The 23042-nt window shown below is 46.7% G+C and overlaps 1 protein-coding gene across 4 annotated transcripts in view; it reads right to left on the reverse strand.

Moving 5' to 3' along the window:
- The window catches only part of PTAFR (platelet activating factor receptor), a 49108-nt gene that overhangs the window by 474 nt on the left and 25592 nt on the right, over nucleotides 1-23042 (reverse strand). The window contains exons 2-3 of one of the 4 annotated variants that reach the window (XR_004621958.1): nucleotides 21893-22033; nucleotides 17723-20363 (exon numbers count right to left, since the gene is read on the reverse strand). The gene's annotated coding sequence lies outside the window, so the exon portion shown is untranslated. Of the gene's footprint in view, nucleotides 1-17722; nucleotides 22034-23042 lie in introns of those variants that run through there. The other 3 variants (XR_004621960.1, XR_004621961.1, XR_004621956.1) reach the window with 3 other exon arrangements.

Genomic DNA, 23042 nt, shown 5'->3' on the forward strand with positions numbered 1-23042 from the left:
GGAGGAAGAGAGAAAAAGATTTTCTTCCTTCTAATGTCCATATTACAAATTTCATGAAGGGATTCTGATTAAGTCACAAGCCCAAACCTGGACCAATCACTGGCGACAGAAGACACAGACCTTGGATTGACCAGCCTGTGTCTTCTGCCACTCCTGGGACTTAGGGTCAGGACCACCCAAACTGCAAAGACCGAGCTGAATTTAGGGAAGGAAGAATGATTTCCCACGGGAAGACTGGCTGAGCAATAAAAATGTGTCTGCCACTTCCCAGAAGACTGCAAGGCATGAGGACACCAGGATTCCAATGCAAACTGAGCTTACAGTCACCTTCCAAGAAACCAGAAGGAAAGAGTGAGAGAAACTGGAATTCTTGGAGGGCCTTTTATGTGCTTTCCCAAGGTCACAGAGCTAGGATATGACAAAGCCTGGATTTAAATCTATGCCTTTTTAGTTCCAAAGTCCATGTGCTTATGGGGCACCTGGGTGGCTCAGTGGGTTGGGCGTCTGCCTTTGGCTTGGTTCGTGATCCCAGGGTTCCGGGGTTAAGCCCCACGTCAGGCTCCATGCTCAGCGGGGAGCCTGCTTCTCTCTCTCCCTCTGCTTGCCCCTCCCCCTGCTTGTGCTCTCTCTGTCTTTCTGTCAAATAAATAAAATCTTAAAAAAAAAAGTCCATGCACTTAGCACTGAGGGGACTGCACCAAAGCAGAGGACTCAAGATGGAGAGGAGCTATACTCTTGGCAGAGCACTTAGCCCAACCTGGGAGCATGAATCAGGGAGGCCTTTCTGGAGGAGGAGATACTTATACTGAGGCTTGAAGGACTACAGGTGTTTGTCAAAAAAGTAAAGGAGAGGAGCAAGAAAAGCGGTTCTCTGGGTAGGCAGGGGAGGTCCCAAAGGCCTGAGTTTCAGCTTTGGACAGTCGCTGCCTCCATGGGGTGGGGGCTTCCTCACCCCGCCTCCTCCCAGCTCTGCCCCGCGCCATTGCACCACGACAAGCCATCATTTTTCTGAGACACACAGTTATTCCCGTGGGGGTTTCCAGACGCATTCTCACAGTGGTTAAGGCAGTGGCCTACATATTGCCAACTACTCTCTGTATGACTATTGGCGATTCACTTCCCTCTTTGGGATGGAGGAATCCATAAAATTACATTGGGCAAATTGACTGCCGTGATGGTTGTACATATCTGTGAGTATACTGGGAACCACTGAATTATACACTTGAAGCAGGTGAAATGTATGGTATGTGAATTATATCTCAATAAAGCTGTTTTTAAAGGACCCCTAGTGGGCTAGGTGATGGGGCAAGTTGCAGAACTACTGCCACCAAGGCTTTGCTACTCTATAGCCAGGGGACCCTGCGCTGTGTTTTACGTTCTCTCTCTGAGCCTCATTTTCCTTGTTGTAAGAAGGGAATTATATCCTTATCTTATTTGGGTAGTTAAGGAACAGGTGCAGCATGGGATGTTGGAATGTTTGGTTAAAATTCTGTCTATCACTACAGTTGCTCTGTGCCTCTACTTCCCCATCTGTTCAATGGGGATAAGAGGACCTGGTTCATAGCATTGTTGGGAAGATTGAGTGGATACCCATCCAGTTCTTGGAACTATGCCTGCCACGTGATTCAATAGTTCAATAAAAATAGTGGCTCATTTATGATATCCTTTTCATATCCTGGATTCTCTGTGGGATCTTCTTTATGAGGTTAAACTGCCCATTCAAACCTACTACTGGATTCCCTGAGAACTGAGGATTCCCCGCCCCTGAGTCCTGCCCTCAAGGTACTACACAATTTGGGGAGGTGGTCGGCCAGCCTGTGCTCCTCTTCTCTGAAAATGCCTTTTCCCTACCAGCGGGCTTTTGTGGTTCCCAGCCATGGCCAAATGGACAGGGGCAGACCCCTCACCCGGGCTGGAACAGTCACCTTCTTTCTCCCGGAAATTTGGAATTAGGACCCTGGTATGTGTTAGCAGGTGGCACTGGAGCTGAGAGGTGCCAGAGATTCAGGCTAGGGCAGCCATTTTGTGCTACGTGACTGGGGGTGCTGAGAAGCCAGGGAGGAGCCAAGGAACAGAGCCACAAAGAATGATAAGAAATCCCTAGCCTCAGAGGGAGAAGGAGATTGTGGTTCTGCCTTGAACCCTGGTGCATTTCTATTCAGTCATTGAACAAATATATTGAGTATCTACTATGCTCCGTGCCCAGGGCTACAGCAGTGAAAAAGAGGGACAAATTCTTGCCCTCAGTTATAATGGAAAACCACTGAAAAGTTTTGTGGAGAGAAACAACACAATCTTACTACACTTTTAAAAGCTTGGGGCAACTAGGTGGCTCAGTTGGTTGGGCATCTGACTCTTGGTTTCAGCTCAGCGCGTGATCTTATGGGTTGTGGGATTGGGCCCCACACCAGGCTCCTAGCTGGGTAGGGAGTGTGCTTGAAGATTCTCTCCCTCTCCCTCTGCCCCCCCCATGCTCACTCACGCTATCTCTAAAATAAATAACTAACTAAACCTTTTATTTTAAAAAGATTATTTATTTTAGAGCATGCATGCACACCAGAGAGCATGTGAGCATGGGAAGGGGTAAAGGGAGAGGAAGAGAGAATCTCAAGCAAACTCCACACTGAGCGCAGAGCCCTATGCGGGGCTAGACCTCACAACCCTGAGATCATGACCTGAGCCAAAATCAAGAGTTGGACATTCAATCCACTGAGCCACCCAGGAGCACCAAAAAATGAATCTTTAACTTTTTAAGGGACCTCCACACTGTTTTCCAGAGTGGCTGCACCAACCTGCATTCCCACCAACAATGTAGGAGGGATCCCCTTTCTCCACATCCTCTCCAGCAAAGATACAGACATAGTGAAGAGAAGGGCCATATGCACCCCAGTGTTCATAGCAGCATTGTCCACAGTAGCTAAATCATGGAAGGAACCAAGATGCCCTTCAACAGATGACTGGATTAAGAAGCTGTGGTCCATATATACAATGGAATATTACTCAGCTATCAGAAAGAACGAATTCTCAACATTTGCTACAACATGGACGGCACTGGAGGAGATAATGCTAAGTGAAATAAGTCAAGCAGAGAAAGACAATTATCATATGATTTCTCTCATCTATGGAACATAAGAACTAAGATGATCGGTAGGGGAAGAAAGGGATAAAGAAAGGGGGGGTAATCAGAAGGGGGAATGAAGCATGAGAGACTATGGACTATGAGAAACAAACTGAGGGCTTCAGAGGGGAGGGGGGTGGGGGAATGGGATAGACTGGTGATGGGTAGTAAGGAGGGCACGTATTGCATGGTGCACTGGGTGTTATACGCAACTAATGAGTCATCGAACTTTACATCAGAAACCAGGGATGTACTGTATGGTGACTAACATAATATAATAAAAAATTTTTTTAAAAATGAATCTTTGAAAAAAAAAATCACTCTGGCTGCTATGTAGAGAACGGGTTGCAGGGGAACAAGGGGAAAATCGGAGAACATGTCGCAACAGTCCGGGCAAGAGACGATGATGGCTCGCACTAGGGCAGCTCAGAGTGAGTGGTAAGCACGAGGGGAGTCTGGATCTATTTTGAAGTTTCTAGTTCCTGGTTCTAGTTCCTCATGAGATCTGTCTACTTCCTGCCTGTGAGCTCAATCCAGATCTCCCCGCCCTTTCCCTTCTCCAACATGTTTTTCTTGCTAGGCTAGTGTGCGTGGTGGGATCTATTATTTGCAGTTGAACTAACCGTAAGTCACCTTGGCTCTTCCGGTTGGTTTAATTCACCCCTCGCTAGGACATGCCCGGTTTTATTTTCCCTATATGTATGAGTCATACGTATAGGAATTAACAGCCTTCCAAGGAAAATTGTTCTTCTGGAGAACTTTCAAAGGAAACAGTCAAAGAAGATTTATTTCGTGATATGGGAAAAATGTGTATGATGTATCATAGGCTCCCTCCTGTTATGCCTACAGCATCAGATAAGGGGAACGGATCATAACAACACTTGCTAAAATGTTTGACTATTGTGTGCCAGGCCTTGTCCTAAAAGCTTTGTATATATATTTTTAAAGATGTATTTATTTATTTGAGAGAGAGCACACACACGTGCACAGGGGGAGGGGCAGTGGGAGAGGGAGAGCAGACTCCCCACTAGCACGAGCCAGATGCGGGGTTCCATGTCCTGACCCTGAGATCCTGATCTGAGCCGAAATCAAGAGTTGGACATTTACCAGACTGAGACACCCACGCGCCCCAAAGCTTTGTATATTTTAACTCATTTAAGCTTCAAGGCAACCCCCTATGAGGTAGGCAATCATTGTTCTTATTTTATGACTCATTTCATTGCCCTATTTACAGATGAGAAAACCGAGGCACAGAAAGGCTCAGCAAGTGTCTAAGATTGTGAAATCTAAGTGGTAGATCTGTGATTCAACCTAGGCATTTGAGCTTCGTGCTCTCAGCCAGTGTTTCTCAACTAGTTCTGATGGCACTTTGGGTGGGATGATCCTTGTACAGGACTGTCCACCTGATTCGTTGTGGTTCGTTTAGTATCCCTGACTTTACAGACATTAACGCAGTATAATCCTCCCCACAATGCTATGAGTTAGGCATTACTATCTTCATCCCCATTTTACAGAAGAGGAAACTGAGACCCAGGGAGATTAAATAACTTGCCCTGAGGGATCCCGCTCATAATGTGGGGCGGGGGGAACAGTGGCAGGGGGCGCCACAAGTGTTTTAATCCAAGCAGTCTGGCTCCAACTCTTGCTTTTAACCATTCTGTCATCCTGCCCCACTAAGAGTTAAGAGAATAGATGAAGGTGTGGAGTGCCCAGGCCAGATAGCACCGTTAAGTAGAGTCCAGCAGGCCTTTCTTGGTGGGCTCAGGAGCTCAAGGGAGATACTCCAGGCTGGAAAGGTAAAGAGTGGCAGGAACCAGTGACCATTTCTTCATACAGGACTAGCCAGCTGGTAAAGGGGGAGGGAGATGTGGTTAGAAAAAGTCTAACCCTGCAAAGCCCATAGGCCAGGAACTGGGGATAATCAAGAAGTGGGAGTCAGGAATCCACAGCAGAGCAAAGCCAGAGGAACGCCTGGAACACTGGTGTGCTGGGCGGGTGCCTTGTCTTCCCCAGCCTGATTTTTCCCCAGTTCCTCCTCCTCCTGCAGCTGTTCCTTCCCCAATAGCTATCAGGTTGCCTGGCGGCATCCTGGGCACTCTTTTGTCTGTAATTCTGCCCTTTTATACCCCAAGATATGCCCACACATGGCTAATGGCAGGGCCCATTGACCCCACTTTAGGGAAAGCCATTGGTAGCAGATACCAGATCAAATCCGTGACTCTATAATTTCACTCTGAAAATAATTCGGCAAAAGCCGAAGGCTGAGGGCCTGGAGATAATGGTCGCTGCCCTCCCAGACCTTGCACTTCTAAGCAGCAGAGTTGAAACAGTAAACTTGTGAAAATTAGGAGCGGCCCACTGCCCAGGATACGGCCTCACTTTGAATTCAACCTTCTATCCTTCAGATGCAGCTGGGCTCTGGGACCGTCGCCCGGCCCCGGAACTTTGTCTTCATTTTTCTGTCCCATTTCAGAACTTTGAACTTGAGGGCAATTTGGACACAGACTCTCTGCTCTGATTCCTCTTACTCCCGCCTACTTCAGAAGGAGCCCCCCAGCCTGGCTGAGGTCGTTAAGACCTGCGCCTTGGTCAGCAATCGCCTGTTTGCCAGTAGGAGAAACCCACTCGAACCAGTAAGAGGAGAGAATTTCTTATGAGAACCCAGGGGTCTTACAGAACCCAGGCACTAATTGCAGCCATGTAGTAGGATCTGGACACGGGGCCTTTCCCTGCCTCTGTCTCTAGAGAGGTGCCAGAACATAGATATCGTGTCCCAAGGCGAATGTGAAGTCATCTTTAGAAGAAGTTACAAAAGCAAAGTATAGAACCTGTTTTACCACTTTTGGACCTCAGTTTGCAGAATGTAGACAGAGGAGGGGTTTGATGAAGAGAGAGATTTGGGGAGCTTGGTCTGTCCTGTTGTTCCCACCATCTCACCGCCACCGGCAGAATGACAAGGGCGAGGGGGAGAGAGGCATAGCACACACTATTTCAAGCCCAGGGAGGTGGTTCTTCAGTGTCGGGGAAGCCTCTCCACACTGTGGTCTGGGGCGGGGGGTGCTGACTTCTCCCTAATCAATCCTGAAGATGAGAGAGGGCTCACCAACTACTTGGGTACCTCTTATCAAGAACTTCATGTGCTGGGGGGCGCCTGGGTGGCACAGCGGTTAAGCGTCTGCCTTCGGCTCAGGGCGTGATCCCGGCGTTACGGGATCTAGCCCCACATCAGGCTCCTCCGCTATGAGCCTGCTTCTTCCTCTCCCACTCCCCCTGCTTGTGTTCCCTCTCTCGCTGGCTGTCTCTATCTCTGTCGAATAAATAAATAAAATCTTTAAAAAAAAATTTTAAGAACTTCATGTGCTGGATACTGTTATATATGCTTTACGTGTATTAACCCATATAATCCTCCCCATAACCCTGCATGGTAAGCGCTGTGTATTGAAGCCTGACGCTTTCCCTCACCGACATGCTGTAAATATTTTCCCACAGCAAATATTCTTTCCCGTGTCAATAAATATTCACACGGATTTAATGGCTGCAGTTTTCCTTTGCAAAGCTGCAAAGCATCATGGTTAAGCACATACACTCTGGAGTCAGACTGCCTGGTTCAAATTCCATCTCTACCAATTATATATGGTTCGGGACCATTTTTATAAAGGAAGTGAATACATGTAACCTGAAGTTGGCAACCTGAATGAGCCCCACATCTCCAGCCCATTGGGGTCACTTTTTACTCCATTAATATTTCTGAAACACCCAACATCTTCTGGAAACTAGAGCTATATCAGTGAATGAGACAGATGTAGTCCTTGCTTTCAGGGAGTTTATATTCTAGTAAGGGAGACAGACATTAACCCATAAAAATGCCAAAGAAAACAAATGCAAAATAATTCAAATGATAAATTCAATACAGAAAAAAAAACAAGGGGCCGCTGAGATGGGGAAAACAGTCTTTCCTGGGAAGTTACATAAAATTGGCTTGAACTCCCAGAGCCTGAAGAATGAGATATTTAGAGCAGCTCCCTGGACGGCTAGGGATGCATGTGATTGAGGGTGGAGGACAGTGAAGCTTCAGCTTCTGGTCTTCCCTGGCTCCAGTTCCCTTCTCTTGAATTCTTTTTTTTTTTTTAAGATTTTATTTATTCATTCGACAGAGATAGAGACAGCCAGCGAGAGAGGGAACACAAGCAGGTGGAGTGGGAGAGGAAGAAGCAGGCTCATAGCAGTGGGGTTCGATCCCATAACTCCGGCCGGAGCCGAAGGCAGACGCCCAACCGCTGTACCACCCAGGCGTCCCCCTTCTCTTGAATTCTTAACTCCCTCCCGTTCTACAGGTTCCTGGGATGAGCAAGCAGGGCATTGAGAACCACGATGCTGCTTGGTCTTGGCTTACTTCCCCCTCCCCCCAAGAAGTGTTTGTTGTTTTGTTTGTTTTAGAGAGAGGGAGAGACGATGTGCATGTGCGTGCAAGGAACAGGAAGGAGAAGAGGGAGAGAGAGAATTTTAAGCAGGCCCCACGCTCTGCATAGAGCCAGCCACAGGGCTCAGTCTCCAACCCTGAGATTAGGACCTGAGCCAAAATCAAGAGTCCGACGCTTAACTGACTGAGCCACCCAGGCTCCCCCTCCCCATCTTGGCAGGCCCATGAAGTGGCTCCCTTTCAAACATAGAGACCTTCGGAGATTACCTCATCCCAACCTCCCTTCCATTTTACGAATGGAGAAACTGAGTCTGGTCACCTTCAAAAATTTTGTAGAGAAATTAAATTTCTCCTGAATCCGAAAATTGTCATGATAAAATGCATGTTCCAAGGGACACAGAGGGGCACCTGGGTGGCTCAGCCAGTTGAGCATCTGCCTTCGGCTCAGGTCATGATCCCGAATCCCTGGGATTGAGCCCCAATTTGGGTTCCCCGCTCAGCGGGGAACCTGCTTCTCCCTCTGCCTGCCTCTCCCCCACCCCCAACCACCCCGCTTGTGTTCTCTCTCAAATAAATAAATAAAATTCTTTAAAAAAAAAAAGCGGGGGGAGGACATAGAAATTGATCTGAAGTTTCATCAAAAACTATTAAATCGTCCTCATCATTGGGGGCATTTCCACATTCCATATCTACAATCGAAGCCGAGGGAACTGAACAAGATGTATAGAAATGGATGTTTCAAAAAAGAGAAGTAGCAGCAGTTGACAGGAAGAACAACATCCTCAATTTTCAAGATATTTACCAAGTGTGCGTATGCTTTTCTCTAAGTTCCCTCTTCAAAGAAAAAGTATGCCTCCCCAGTTCTAATAAATGCTACTCATTGGCACACCCTGTTCACCTTTGCTGTCAAAGGGACGAAAACTAAGTTAATTATGAGAAACCTCATATAAAACTTTAAAAATTATAATAACCAGTGCTGGTGAAGACATAACAAAACCAGTATTTACACAATCTGCTTGTGACATTGTAACTTGAAGAACCCTTTTGAAAGCAATTTGGCAATATGTTTTAGTAGACAGTAATTCCTCTCCTGGAACTTTCTCCTAATTAAATCAAATAAAGTAGCAAAAACCTGGAAATGACTATGTATCAAAGGTGTTTTGAGCGCTGACTTTGTGGCAAGTCCCATGTTGTATGCTTGACACAGATTATCTCATTTAATCCTGAGAATGCTTCTAGGCAGTATATGCTAATTTACCCCTCATATCACGAGTGGGAAAACTGAGGCTATGGGAAATACTGTAGTTTGCTGATGGCTCAAGGAGTTAAAGCTGGGATTTGAACCCAGGCAGTCTGCTTCCCAGGTCACATGCTCCCCCACTGTTTTGCTATCTCTGCCCAGTGTCTCACATCAGAGGCCTGTTGCTCCAGTGCAGTTTCCTGTACCCAGGCCCAACCCCCCAGCACGATGCTGATATCTTGATTTGATAATAAGTTTATGAAAAGCTTCGGGCAATGGATGACTTCAGTAGTTAGGGAGTAATGATGATCCGGAACTCCTTTCCCTTCTGCAGGGGTATGTGGAGGAGGGGCAGCGGATGGCAATTTCTCAAGCCTTCACAACGTGCTAGGGGCTATGGATAGGTTGCTTCATGAGTAAGGGATCATTAGCCTCCTTGACAGGTGTGGAAATTGAGACTCAGAGAGGGTAGGTGACCAGCTCAAGGTCATACAAGTTAGTGAAAATGGTCCCAGAATCCTAGCCCAGAGGGTCTGATTCTAGAACCCACACTCCCTCTCCAGGTTGTCTCTTTGACAAAGACTCAAAATATAATTACTGCAATCAACTCAGGCATGGGGAACGTTGAGCTGGTGGATGTGGAGAGGATGTTGGCAGGTAGGTCTTGGGGGTGACCCAGCTCTGGGGACACATCCTAGATAGGAAGTCAGGCAGTCCCAGGTTTGGGATCCAAGAAAAGGTGGGAAACTGGATGTGGCCTTGGCAGATGCTTGACTAGTGCAACTAAGAAGAAGGCAATATGAAAAGGCTGAAGATATGTTCATGGAGCCACTGGAGAACTACGTAGGGAAACTGAGGCAGGATCCCATTCAAGGACTGGGCCAATATGGTAACAACCCAGAGATTTATGGGTCCTCAGAATCATCTGCCAATACTATCCCAAGTCTACAACTGTTTTCCTCACAGGAGAGAAGGGGCAGGGGAGGGACAATGACAGCAGCTACCTCATGTCTGGGGATCCCCCTCCTGCCTGTCCAGAGGCAAACGGACGCAGGAGACAAAACTACCTCTAGAACTTCCCACCCTACTTACCCATACCTCCTGCCTCTCCTGGGCTTGGCCCAGGGGCTGGGCTGGGTGGGCTTAGAAAAGGGGCCTCAAAGGAAAGAGCCGGAAGGCTGAGGAAGCCAGCCCAGAGGAAGAAAACCTCCCCCATCATGGCCTTGTTCTCCACCCCAGAATATTAAGGTTTTTTTTTTAAAGATTTTATTTATTTATTCGACAGAGATAGGGACAGCCAGCTAGAGAGGGAACACAAGCAGGGGGAGTAGGAGAGGAAGAAGCAGGCTCATAGCAGAGGAGCCCGATGTGGGGCTCGATCCCACAACGACGGGACCACGCCCTGAGCCGAAGGCAGACGCTTAACTGCTGTGCCACCCAGGCGCCCCTCCACCCCAGAATATTATCACACGCATCAAGAATTTTCTGTCCACATCTCCAAGCCACTTCCCTCTGTCCTCCTAAGCCAGTGGCATACCTTTCTCCCTTCCTTTGTATCTCCCAAGGACCAGGAAAGGGATTGTGCCAGCAGGGGACAAATGACGAAGACTGGGCTCATCTCTCTGTCCCCTCCCCTCAAGGGCTGCTGGGCCCTGCAATGAGAAGATCTAGAGTGCATCCAGAGATGAAGTCTTCCTGAGGGAAGGCACCTCAGGATCATGGATTCACTCCTCTGAGTGCAGAATGAGGGATCAAGACGTGTGGTTCTAAGTACTTTGTCAGAGAAGATCAGACTGACCTTGGAAAGAGGCCAAACCCACCTGTGAGCAAGACCACCCACACCGGGAGCACCATCTCCCACACTTGGCCCCCCTCTGGCCAAGGTGAGTGAACATGGCCAAAGCCTGTGGTAGGAAGGACGGGAAGCGTGCAGACACTGAGCACCTGCAGTGTGCCAAGGGTTTTGCTCATCTCATTTAACCCTCCCTAGCACTCTAAGAACTCAGATTCTCAACTTTCCCCATTGCACAGGGGGAAAAAAGATATTCACTCAGCTTCTTTGCGTTGGAATCAACAGACCACTGAAGTGAGCTTTTCCTAAAAAGGCAGGGGATTAATTTTAAGGACCAAAGGGGGTGACCTGAAATTCATGGACGTGTGTAATGATAAGAAGTGCTTACTTAGTGCTCACTATATATTAGACATTGTTCTATACACTTTTATCTAATCACTATGGCAACCCCATAAAGTAGGTACTAATACCATTCCCGCTTTACAGATGAGAACTGGGGCATAGAGAAGTTCCATACCTAGTCACATGGCTAGTAAGTGATAAAGCCAGAATCTGAACCAAGGTAGTCTGAAACAAGAGACTATGCCCTAAACCATTATACCAATGGTTACCTAGCTACCTACCTAGCTGTCAGACAGGTGGCTGGGCCTAAGAAATAATCTGGAATGAGGGCTTTATTTCTCTCTCCTGCCATAGACCAGCTCTCTCTAGTGGAAAATGGCCATAGCCACCCCCCTGAGTTCCTATCTCCTCCATATAAGAGGCCAGCCAGTTTAAAACTGGAATTCCAAATTCCTGGAGAAGAGACTCTGATTGGCCATGTTGGGATCAGATTCATACCCCTGGATCAGTTGAGATAGGGTCGAGGGAGGGGTACAGGCTCACGTAATATTAGAAACCTGATCACATCACACGTATGAAGATGGGAGGGACAATTAGCAGAAAATGGAAAGATTGCACTGAGAGGTGACCCCCAAAGATTTCCACTACAGGAAACAGGCTCAGGAAGAATGGGGAGTTTGCCCAAGTTTACCATTAACTAAGTAAATGATGAAGCCCAGATTCTAACCCAGGTTGGCTTGTCTCCAATCTAACTCCTTTCCTCCATAGCACGCAGGCTCCTCACAAAAGTGAAAAGATGTGGTGAGTTCACATAAGGTGAGTTCACAGTGTAGTTTTCATTCAACCACCTGATACATAACAGGTGCTGTTCTAGGCAGTGGGGTTACATGGTGAATAAGACAGACAAAACTCCCTGTTCTTGCAGATCTGACACTCTAGGGATACCACTGAATGTGAACAGAGGCCCATCCCACAGAAAAGCATTTTTGGCTGGTGTGGAACATGAGAACTTGGAATTCGATGTCTGCCATAGCCACTGGCCCCTTGTAGTGGCACACACCGTTCTCTCTGTGGGTTGCCAAAATGGCACCAATTCTCACCCCCTTTGCCATGAAAGCTTGCAGTGCTCTCTCTGATGCTGGCCTTAGTCATGTGACTTGCTTTGGCCAATAGAATATTAGCAAATGTGATACAAGCTGGGACCTAGAAAGAGCTTGTGTGAGGGTTTGCCCCTCTTGTGCCTCCACTATTACCCATGAAAACATGCCAGAACTAGCCTACTGGAGGAGCAGAGCCAGAGGTCCTTGTCTTCCCAACCAAGATCAGACTAGATCAGCCAGCAGCCCACAAACCTCTAGACATGTGAACAAGTCCGATCGAGAGCAGCAGAGCTGCCTAGCTGACAACCAGATGCATGTGCTTATTGCTCTTCTGACGCATGGGATCGGCTACTCTGCACCGCCATGGCAGTGATGGGTAACTGGCACACTGCCCTCCCTCCGATGTATTAATTTCCTTTGTGGTCTTGATGGAAAAGTAACTCCAAATGATCCATTTCACTAAAGGAGCCATATGCTTCTTCTTGCCCTGGAGGACAGGGCCATGATGGAAACTGATCTCATCAAACACCTTCTCCTGCGAATTTGAATTTTGAGACAGCGTGGCCAAGCTAGCAGATCTTGTTGGAGGTCATTCATGGTGGTGATGGTAGCAGCACTTGGGCATAAATGTATCTGCAAGCTAATCCGGGGCCCTCCACCTCTCCTTTGGTTCCTGGATGTCCCCAAACTTGCTTCTCCGGCTACCCATAAATTCTTTGAGCCCTGCCCACATCCTTCCGATAAATTCCCCGAAATAGATTCCCTGAAAATTGGCAGAGGGGGTTTCTGCTGCTTGCAACAACCTGAATGACGACTCCACCATCTAGACTCAGATTCAGGTCACAGCCCTGCTACTTAGCCCCTGATTATCATCCAGGGACTTGATGGATAGATGACCTCTCAAGAGGTCCTTTGGCCTTTGTGCCAACCAATAACCATAGGGAAATGAGGGCAACAGGGTCAGGAGCTCTGAGTGCTAACTCCCATCCTTCCCTGAAAGGGAGCAATTACCTCTTTCCCTGCATCCACGGGATGCTGGAGTCTGGTCAAGTAACCAACCAAAGCTTTGTTCATGGGATGCTCCCACATGGGTCTTTGAATCTTGAGGGACAGTCTCAGAGACAGAGGGATAACTGGAGTAATCACAATGGGGACAGTGGCAATGCCAGTGCCTGTGACATTGATATCACAGGGTAGTTCCTAGAGTATGGACTTGGCTACATTAGTTGCCCACTGTCCTGTTCCCTGAGGCGGTTATCCTGCTTTCCTTTCAATCCTGGGATCCATCTGATGTCCATTCTAGAGTTAGTTTCAGTTACTTGCATCCAGAAAGTCTGACAAGCGTAGTAAGGAAAATGCCCATTTTAGAGAGGAGGAAAATATACTGGGTTAAAATTTATTGACTTGACCTAGAACTCAAACAGACTAGATTTGAGGGGAGATACTGTGGTTGATTCATCTCTGTGTCACCATCTTCCAGAACAGGGTCTGGCAGTAAGCAGGAACTTAGGAATATTTTAGAAAGTTAGGAAAGGAGGGAAGGAGATGCAAGGGAGGAAGAAAAGAGAGATGTAAATGAGAGAAAAGGAAAAGGAGAACTTCCTCCCACCCCTGAAAGTTCAGGAGAACCGTCACTCTTTTCAGATCCCTTTCCAAAGACTTCAGGAATCAGATAAGTTTTCTAGAGCTGCACACCCAGAAGTGGTACAATCCTAACCCTTCCCCATCTCAGAGGACGTTAGAGTGAAAAAAAGAAAAGGCAGTTTGAAGAGGCAGATTTGCAGTCTACCCCCCTCCCCGCTGCTTGTATGACCTTGGAACGAGCCTCGGTGTCCAGATCCGACAATGAGCATGTGCATCCATGTTTTTAAGAGACAGTAAATGCCTACAGAACAAGGTGCTAGGGATTTAATGGTGAACAGACACAGACAAGGCCCTTTCTCCCTTGGAACTTACAAACTAGTAGTGGTTGTGTTGGGGAGAACAAGTATTAAACAAATGCATATACAAGTAAATGGAAAATTAGAATTGAGCTAGCCCTATCTAGGTGAAATATACCATCTATAATGTTTGTAATGGAATGCAATGAGAGTTTATATTGGGAGAATATGCTCTAGTCCAGGGATCCCTGGGTGGCTCAGTCGGTTAAGTGTCTGCCTTCGGTTCAGGTCATGATCACACAATCCTAGGATTGAGTCCTGCATCGGGCTCCTTGCTCAGCAGGGAGCCTGCTTCTTAAAAAAAATAAAAATAAAAAAGGAATATGCTCTAGTCCAGGAGGCTGAAAAAGGGTCTATGGGGATATGAGGGTTGAGTTACAGGTAATCCACCAGACTGCACAGAATACCCATGATTAAACAATGAGAGAGAACATGACAAGTTTGAGGAAAAGAAAAAAGGTAAAGGACCAACAGAAATCTGACGGAAGGCAAGACTAGAGAAATAGGGAGCAGACCTTCTCCCTTTGCCTCTGTCCCACATAAGTCAAGATTTCTGTCCCTTGATAATCAAGAGAGACCCCATCATATATATGTGATGGACTATTACATGGCCATAAAAAAAGAATGAGATCATGCCATTTGAGACAGCATGGATGGACCTAGAGGATACTATGCTGAGTGAAATAAGTCAGACCGAGAACAACAAATACCATATGATTCCCCTCATTATGGAATTTGATTCCACAATGAGTGGAATTAAAGAACAAAACCTAGGGGGTGCCTGGGTGGTGCAATCGTTGGGCGTCTGCCTTCGGCTCAGGGCGTGATCCCGGCGTTATGGGATCGAGCCCCACATCAGGCTCCTCCGCTGGGAGCCTGCTTCTTCCTCTCCCACTCCACCTGCTTGTGTTCCCTCTCTCACTGGCTGTCTCTCTCTCTGTCAAATAAATAAATAAAATCTTAAAAAAAAAAAAGAACAAAACCTAATGAATAAATAAACAAAAAGCATAATCAGACCTATAAATAGAGAGCACAAACTGATGGTTGCCGAGGGTGGGGGCGTGGGCAAAATGGGTGAAGTGGAGTGGCAGATATGGGTTTCCAGTTATAGAATGAATAAATCACAGGAATGAAACGCACAGCATAAGGGATACAGTCCATGATACTGGAGAAGCAATGTAACAGGGCAGACGGGAGCTACACTTGTGCTGAACGCAGCATGATGTATAAACTTGTCAAATCACGAAGTTGTACCCCTGAAACTAATGTAACATTGTGTGTTGACTATACTCAAATAAAAATTTTTAAAAAAATTTTTTTAAAAGAAACTCCACCAACATCAGGAAAAATGTGAGGTCACAGAAGTCAGGTGATGAGAGAGTTTTGAGAAGAAGGGAACGGTCCACAGAGTCCAGTGCTTCTGAGAACTCTAGCAAGAAGCCTGAAACTGGGGCGCCTGGGTGGCTCAGTCGTTAAGCATCTGCCTTCAGCTCTGGGCGTGATCCCGGCGTTATGGGATCGAGCCCCACATCAGGCTCTTCCGCTATGAGCCTGCTTCTTCCTCTCCCACTCCCCCTGCTTGTGTTCCCTCTCTCGCTGGCTGTCTCTCTCTCTGTCAAATAAATAAATAAAATCTTAAAAAAAAAAAAGAACAAAACCTAATGAATAAATAAACAAAAAGCATAATCAGACCTATAAATAGAGAGCACAAACTGATGGTTGCCGAGGGTGGGGGCGTGGGCAAAATGGGTGAAGTGGAGTGGCAGATATGGGTTTCCAGTTATAGAATGAATAAATCACAGGAATGAAACGCACAGCATAAGGGATACAGTCCATGATACTGGAGAAGCAATGTAACAGGGCAGACGGGAGCTACACTTGTGCTGAACGCAGCATGATGTATAAACTTGTCAAATCACGAAGTTGTACCCCTGAAACTAATGTAACATTGTGTGTTGACTATACTCAAATAAAAATTTTTAAAAAAATTTTTTTAAAGAAACTCCACCAACATCAGGAAAAATGTGAGGTCACAGAAGTCAGGTGATGAGAGAGTTTTGAGAAGAAGGGAACGGTCCACAGAGTCCAGTGCTTCTGAGAACTCTAGCAAGAAGCCTGAAACTGGGGCGCCTGGGTGGCTCAGTCGTTAAGCATCTGCCTTCAGCTCTGGGCGTGATCCCGGCGTTATGGGATCGAGCCCCACATCAGGCTCTTCCGCTATGAGCCTGCTTCTTCCTCTCCCACTCCCCCTGCTTGTGTTCCCTCTCTCGCTGGCTGTCTCTCTCTCTGTCAAATAAATAAATAAAAAAAAATCTTTAAAAAAAAAAAAAAAAAAAGAAGCCCGAAACTACATGGGAGTGGAGACCCTGTGAGCCCATAGCGGAGCTCAGTAAGAGGTGCCTTCTCCCCATTGGTGTCTTCCGCGCTCCCTCCAGCAATATTCGGGTATGTCAGATCTGCTCCATATAAGGAAAACCCCAAATAACAGAGACTTAAACAAGAGAGAATTTTATTTCTTTCTCCCATAGAAGTGGTCCAGAGGTAGACAGCAGACAGCGGGAATAGTACCCCAGAAATATCATGGCCCCAGGCTCCTCATATCATTCTTTCTACCATCACAGCAAATAGTTTCTAGCTTCAAGGTCCCTTCAGGGCCAAAGATGGCTGCTGCAGCACCAAATTCCAGGCAAGGAGGAAGAAGGAGGGAGAGGCCAAAGGGGATCCCTTAGCTGAGTCAACTCTCTTGAAGCAGCATTTCCAGATCTATCAAATCTTTCACTTACCCTCTCATGAGTCCCAAGTCTACCCCTAGCTATCAGAACTGTCATCTCTAAGCTAGATGCCTTGTTACTCCGAGTAAAGTAGGGGCTCTTCTATCTTGGAAGAGGGAGGGGATAGATACTAGGCAACCAGCAGTGCTGCCCCAGTTAGCTGCTCCCATCTGATGACACGTGGAAGGCCCCCTGACAGATTACAAATGGTTTTCCCTCCATTACTTCCCCCGAAACTTCTAACACATCTGTGTAGTCGTTGCAGTCTCCCTTTTTACAGATGGGAAAACTGAGGCTCAGAGATAGGCATTCAGTTACCTAAGACCAAACCGCTAGTGCTAACAGCCCTCGGAGATAGATCTAGACCCAACTCCAAGGCCCGCGTTCTTCCCATTCCGCATCATGCTCGCTGACTGGGTTTGGGGGCTGCTTGGCTGAGGTTCGTTTGTTGTGGAACATCTGTAACGTTGGGAGCCACCATCAGTCATACGGTCAAGTATAAACAATGAAACAATGAACTGTGGAGAGCAGTAACTACCTCCTTCCTTTCTAGTCTTCCCCTTCCTCTCCCCAGGGTACATAATAAGTGCCCGTGGAGTTATTTCTGGACAGTTGCTTTCTCCGGACAACAGCAGCCCGGGGAGACATTGCTGCCAACTGAGGAGAGGGGGGAGGTGTATCAGCGGTTATCTGGGGCTACACAGGCTCCCTGTCATCCAAGAACAACCAACGCCCCATCCCAAGTGTCAAATTATCCCTGTCTGAGGAAAGGGAAGAGAAAGGAGCTGGTATTTATTATATTCATTTTACAGAGAAAGAAACAGACTGGGGAGGTGACGTGATTTGCAGGAGCACAGAGCCAGTGACAGAGCTGTGGTTCTAAAGAATTGTGGCATTCGTTCGTTTCTGTGGCGGAAGTACTCCCAACAGGGCTGATTTCGAGCTACCAGCATGACAGCCGGCAGGAGCAGACCACGGAACAGCAGGCATGAGGCTCTGTTGCATTTTTAACACATCTGCCACTTTGCTGAAGTGTGAAGACAGAGACTTCTTTTTTTTTTTCTAATTTGTGCTCACAGTCCATGACCGAGTGCTACCTATTGGCAAGGAATCACTAAACGTTGGTGAAATGAAGGACAGACTCCCATTCTCTTTTCCCTGGACGGGGCGGCCTCAGACAGGCACACATGCCAAGGACGTCCCACGTGCACGGCTCTCTCACCCACGGCAGCTCCAGTAGAGTTGGTTGAATCAATGGCAGGCGGCCCCACCTTGAACACGGTGGGCTTACCCTGAAAAAGGATACTTTGGGAGGCAGAATTTCTCCCTTCTCACCCCACTTCTTCCAACCCTGTCCTCCTTTTTTAAAAAAGGCTATGTGTGTGTGTGCGTGTGTGTGTGGTAACATAAAAGTTACCATTCCAGCAGTTTTTAAGTACACACTTCAGTGGCATGGAGTATCTTCATGTTGTTGTAAACCATCCACACCATCCGTCTCTAGAACTTCTCCATCTTCCCAACTGAAACGCCATACCTGCTGCACAATAACTTATTCCTCTCTTCCTCAGCCATGGCGCTCACCACTCCATTTACTGTCTCCATGACTTTGACTACTCTAGGCACCTCCTCTAAGTGGAATCATACAAATACCTGTCCTTTGTGTCTAGCCTCTCTCATTCATCATAATGTCTTCAAGGTTCATTCAGGTTGTAGCATGTGTCAGAATTTCCTTCTCTTCTAAGGCTGAATCATATTCAATTGCATGTGTATACCACCTCTTGTTGACCCATTCATCCCTCATGGATACCTGGGTTGCTCCCACCTTTGGCTGTTGTGACTATTGCTGCCATGAACCTTAGTGTTGAGTCCCTGCTTTCAAGTCTTTGGGGTAGCGTTGGGTAGCGCTGGAATGACTGGTCATGTGGTAATTCTGCGTTTAAGTTTTTGAGGAACTGCATACCATTTTCCACGGTAGCTGCACCATTTTCCCTTCCCCCCTGCAGTGCACCTGAGTTTCATTCCTCCGCAGCCTTGCCAGCTCTTGTTATTTCCTGTTTTCAACTCACTGTGGCTTTCATTTGCATTTCCCTCATCAGGAGTGAGTTTGAACATATTTTCCTGTGCTTCTTGGCCATTGGTACACGGGCCTTTGCTTTAGTTTTTTATTGTTGAGTCGTAGGAGCTCTTTCTATGTTCTGTGTATCAATCCCCTATCAGATATATGGTTTGCAAATAATTTCTTTCATTCAGTGGGTTGCCTTTTCACTCTGTTAATAGTGTGCTTTCATGACCTACCCTTTCTTTTAAGGAACTGATTCATCATTTCCTTCTGAATGCCAAAATCCCCTGACTCATGCATGTGACAATTCTTGAAACATTCTCTGAAAGTCCTTTAGAATGACCTGAGAAGTTAAATAAGAAAGCCGGACTAGTTACATTCTGTTTTCTTTTTTATGGTTTCACATTTCTGAGGGAAATTCAGGGTTACACAATATGAACTTTATGAGCAGAGGTGAGGAAACAGGGTTATGAGCTGGAATGAACAGAAGGCCTGCATGAAGAATGACACAATCTATCCACACAGGACACCACATTCACGGGTACTTATTCCATGCTGGGCATTATTCTAAGAAATCTTAAATCCTCGAAACCATCCTATTATGTCAACAGTAAAATGATTCCCATTTTACAGATGAGGAAACAGAGGCTCAGAGAGGTGAAAATCACAGACCAGGTGAATTCGAACCCTGGCCAATGGCCCCAGAGGCCACTTTAATAACCACTATGTGATACTGAACAAGCTTTGGAGTCGAAATGACAATGAATTGGAATTCAAATGGCTAATGAGTACATGATGAGAGACCCGTGAATGATCTGAGAGGAATTCAAACCAAAAACAATATTTTACTTAACACCTATCAGCAATTTAAAAGTGGGACAATGCCAAGTGTGGGTGGGGACTTGGAGACATAGAAACTCTCCTGTAACTCTGGGTGCGAGTGTAGACTGGTGCAGCCATTCCAGAAGTGATTTGGCAGGTCTAAGTTCAATTATGTAGGAGTGAAGCCTCTGACCTAGGAATGTTGTCCCTGGGTATACATCCCAGAGAAATTCTCATTGGTACATAGGAGAGCACCTGGAAGGATCTCCTCACAGCATTGTTTCTAGAAAAGCGAGCGGAAGACAACCCAACTGTCCATCACCAGGGGAACAGGTAAGTAAAACGTAGACACACATGCTGGAGGGCCAGGCAGATGTTTGCAACCGTGAATCCGACGTGCTCGCTTCACCATGGTTAAATTGTAAAAATGATGCTGAGTGGGACAATTAGGAGACAGAAGGAGGTCCATAGCCCAACTTACGTGAATTGTGCCTTTCATGTAAATTTTAAATGAATACTTTTAAAGAGGCTAACACTACATTTTCCAAGGATACAGACAAAGTCAAAGATACTCACTGAGTGCTCTTGAGCCGTCATGGGGGGTGAGACTGAAGAAAGGTGGTGACGGAAAATAACAGGCATTCAGACAGAAAAATGCCCAAGGGAGGCGTCCAGCAAAATGCAGGTGAAAAAAGGATCTATGCTTGCTCAGCCCTAAAAAAGGATGAGGTCTTGCCATTCACGAGAACACAGCTGGACCTAGAGGGTATTATGCAGAGAGAAATAAGTCAGACTGAGAAAGACAAATACCATATGATTCCACTCATAAATGGAATCTTCATAGAATGAATAGAAAAAATGACAGACTCAGACCTATAAATACAGAGAATACACTGACGGGCACCGTGCATGTCATGAAAGGAGCCTACAGAGGACGTCAGTGTGCTAGAATGAAAAGCGCATGGCCTCTGGAGCCAGACAGACCCAGCTGTTTACTGCGTGGCCTTGAGAATCACTTCATTCTTTAAGCTTCTGCTTTAAATAAAGTGGTCAAACCGGGCTTCACTGAGAAGGGGACATTTGAGCTGTCTTGATGGAGGGGAGGGAGTGAGCCAGACAGCTAGAATCTGGGGAGAAAAGTAATTCAGGCAGAGGGAAGAGTCAGTTTCATCCTGACTAAGCGATGATGTGAAGCTCCCCTCGCAGTGCCTGGCACACAGTAGGTGGTCAGCAGCTGCGAGTGTTCACCCCTTTCCCTCCTCTTACGGAGATGGCAGCATCCAGGTGACCGCTGAATGCACCTTCTGACTTTAGTGACAATGACACTCTGGTTTCAGAAGTTCTTTGAAACACTGCTTTCATGTACACCATCCACCGGCAGCAGCACCCCTAACGGACCACAGGAGTCTCAGCCCAGAAAAAAGTCCCTGCTTCCGGGGTTTTAGCCTGCATGGGGAGCACAAAAGCCTTCAAAGAGGAAATTAGAAACAGCAAGGTGGGGCCCTCGCCAGCCGCTGTTGCCCTCAAGAGACCTCTAACCCTGCACGCACCAAAGCCAGGACAGTGCTTACAGGGACTTGGGCGAGGCTACAGTCACATGGAAGGGAGGAAAGAAGGGAAGGGACCCATATTTACAAAGGCAGCTCTGAGTTTGAATATTATTCCACCACTTAGTCACTCTTATAAATCACTGGACCCCTCTGAGCCTCAATTTCCTCATCTGCAAAATGGGCATGAAGCTATCAATTCTGTACAGAGGCTATAAGGACTCATTGAGATAAGACTTATGGAAGTGGCAAGCAAATATCTGGGCTCAACAAAAAGTAGGTCCCTTTCCTTTTATACCAAGTACCTAGGAGGTAGCCACTGTCTTATTCAGTCCTTATTTTATTCATTTCTAGGGGGATAAAATCAGCTACCTTTCAGTGCAGAGTGTGAGGTTTCTTTAAAACAACGGATAAAAACTGTGCTTAGCATAGTTACTGGACCAAAATAGGTACTCTATATGTGTTTTTTTTGGATAGCTGGATGAATGGATGGATGGATGGATGGATGGATGGATGGATGGATGGGTGACTGGGTAGGTTGGAGAATGACTTGCTAGCAGGTTGTCAAGGGAAGCAAGATTTGTATTTCAGCAACACTAAGTCTGCACAAAAACCAGGTGTTTTGCAAGAGGGTTTTGTTATATCTGTTTGTAGCCTTTGGTCTCAAAGACAAATATAACACTGATGAGTGAAAACGAGCATAAATATGCCCAGTTCTCATCAACTGTGCCCTACACTTACCACTCTGTGTCTGTGCGTCATCTTGCTGCGGTGAGAGGCCACATCTTGCTTCCATCAACATCCTCTAACTGAGATCACTGATGTGAGTCTGAGGTCAGGGCAGAATGAAGCCTTCTTGACACACCAGATGGCTTGGAAATCCTGATGGGTGATGTTTCATCAAAAGAATTACAACTCAGGGGCACCTGGGAGGCTCAGTCAGTGAAGCATCTGCCTTTGGCTCAGGTCATGATCCCAGGGTCCTGGGATCAAGTCCCTCATCGGGCTCCTTGCTCAGCGGGGAGCCTGCTTCTCCCTCTGCCGCTGCTCATGCTCACACTCTCTCTCTTAAATAAATAAATAAAATCTTAGGGGTGCCTGGGTGGCACAGCAGTTAAGCATCTGCCTTCTGCTCAGGGTGTGATCCTGGCATTGTGGGATCGAGCCCCACATCAGGCTCCTCCGCTATGAGCCTGCTTCTTCCTCTCCCACTCCCCCTGCTTGTGTTCCCTCTCTCGCTGGCTGTCTCTATCTCTGTCGAATAAATAAATAAAATATTTTTTAAAAAAAATAAATAAATAAAATCTTTAAAAAAATTACAACTCAGCTTTTCCCATAATCCTGTCACCAAGAAGAAAAATACACAAGCGAGCAGCCAGCTCTGTGTTCACTGCAACTTTGTGCTGTGCGATTTCTGCAATCACTTAGCCCTTCTGAGTCCCATGTTTCCCCTCGTGAGATGAAGGGATTGGACCCTCCTAGCTCCACAATGTTCTGATCTTCTGAAGAACCCCTGACATTTCTTTTCAAATAGGGACATGGAACTTTGAAAGAATGTGTATTAAATTCCTTCCCCGTCTATCTCTCCAGAGTCTCCTTAATCCTGTCTTTTTTTTTTTTCAATTCTTAAGCAAGCGAGTGTTTAACAGTGGTCAAAGCAAAAGTAGCCTTTCAAGGTGGGAGAGCGCACAGGCCCAGAGCTGGCAACTGCCTCCTTAAACCCTTTCAAAGCAAGTGCATGTATATGTCACTATGTCTGCTGATGCTACCCCCCGGGGGAACAGTAAGCTTTGCAGACAGACAGATCTCAACCCTAGACCTTGTGTGAGAAATGGTGGATACATAGATGGTTAAGATTCAGGTACTGGGGGCGCCTGGGTGGCACAGTGGT

This window comes from Ailuropoda melanoleuca, chromosome 2 (genome assembly GCF_002007445.2).
Source record: "Ailuropoda melanoleuca isolate Jingjing chromosome 2, ASM200744v2, whole genome shotgun sequence".
Lineage (NCBI taxonomy): Eukaryota > Metazoa > Chordata > Mammalia > Carnivora > Ursidae > Ailuropoda > Ailuropoda melanoleuca.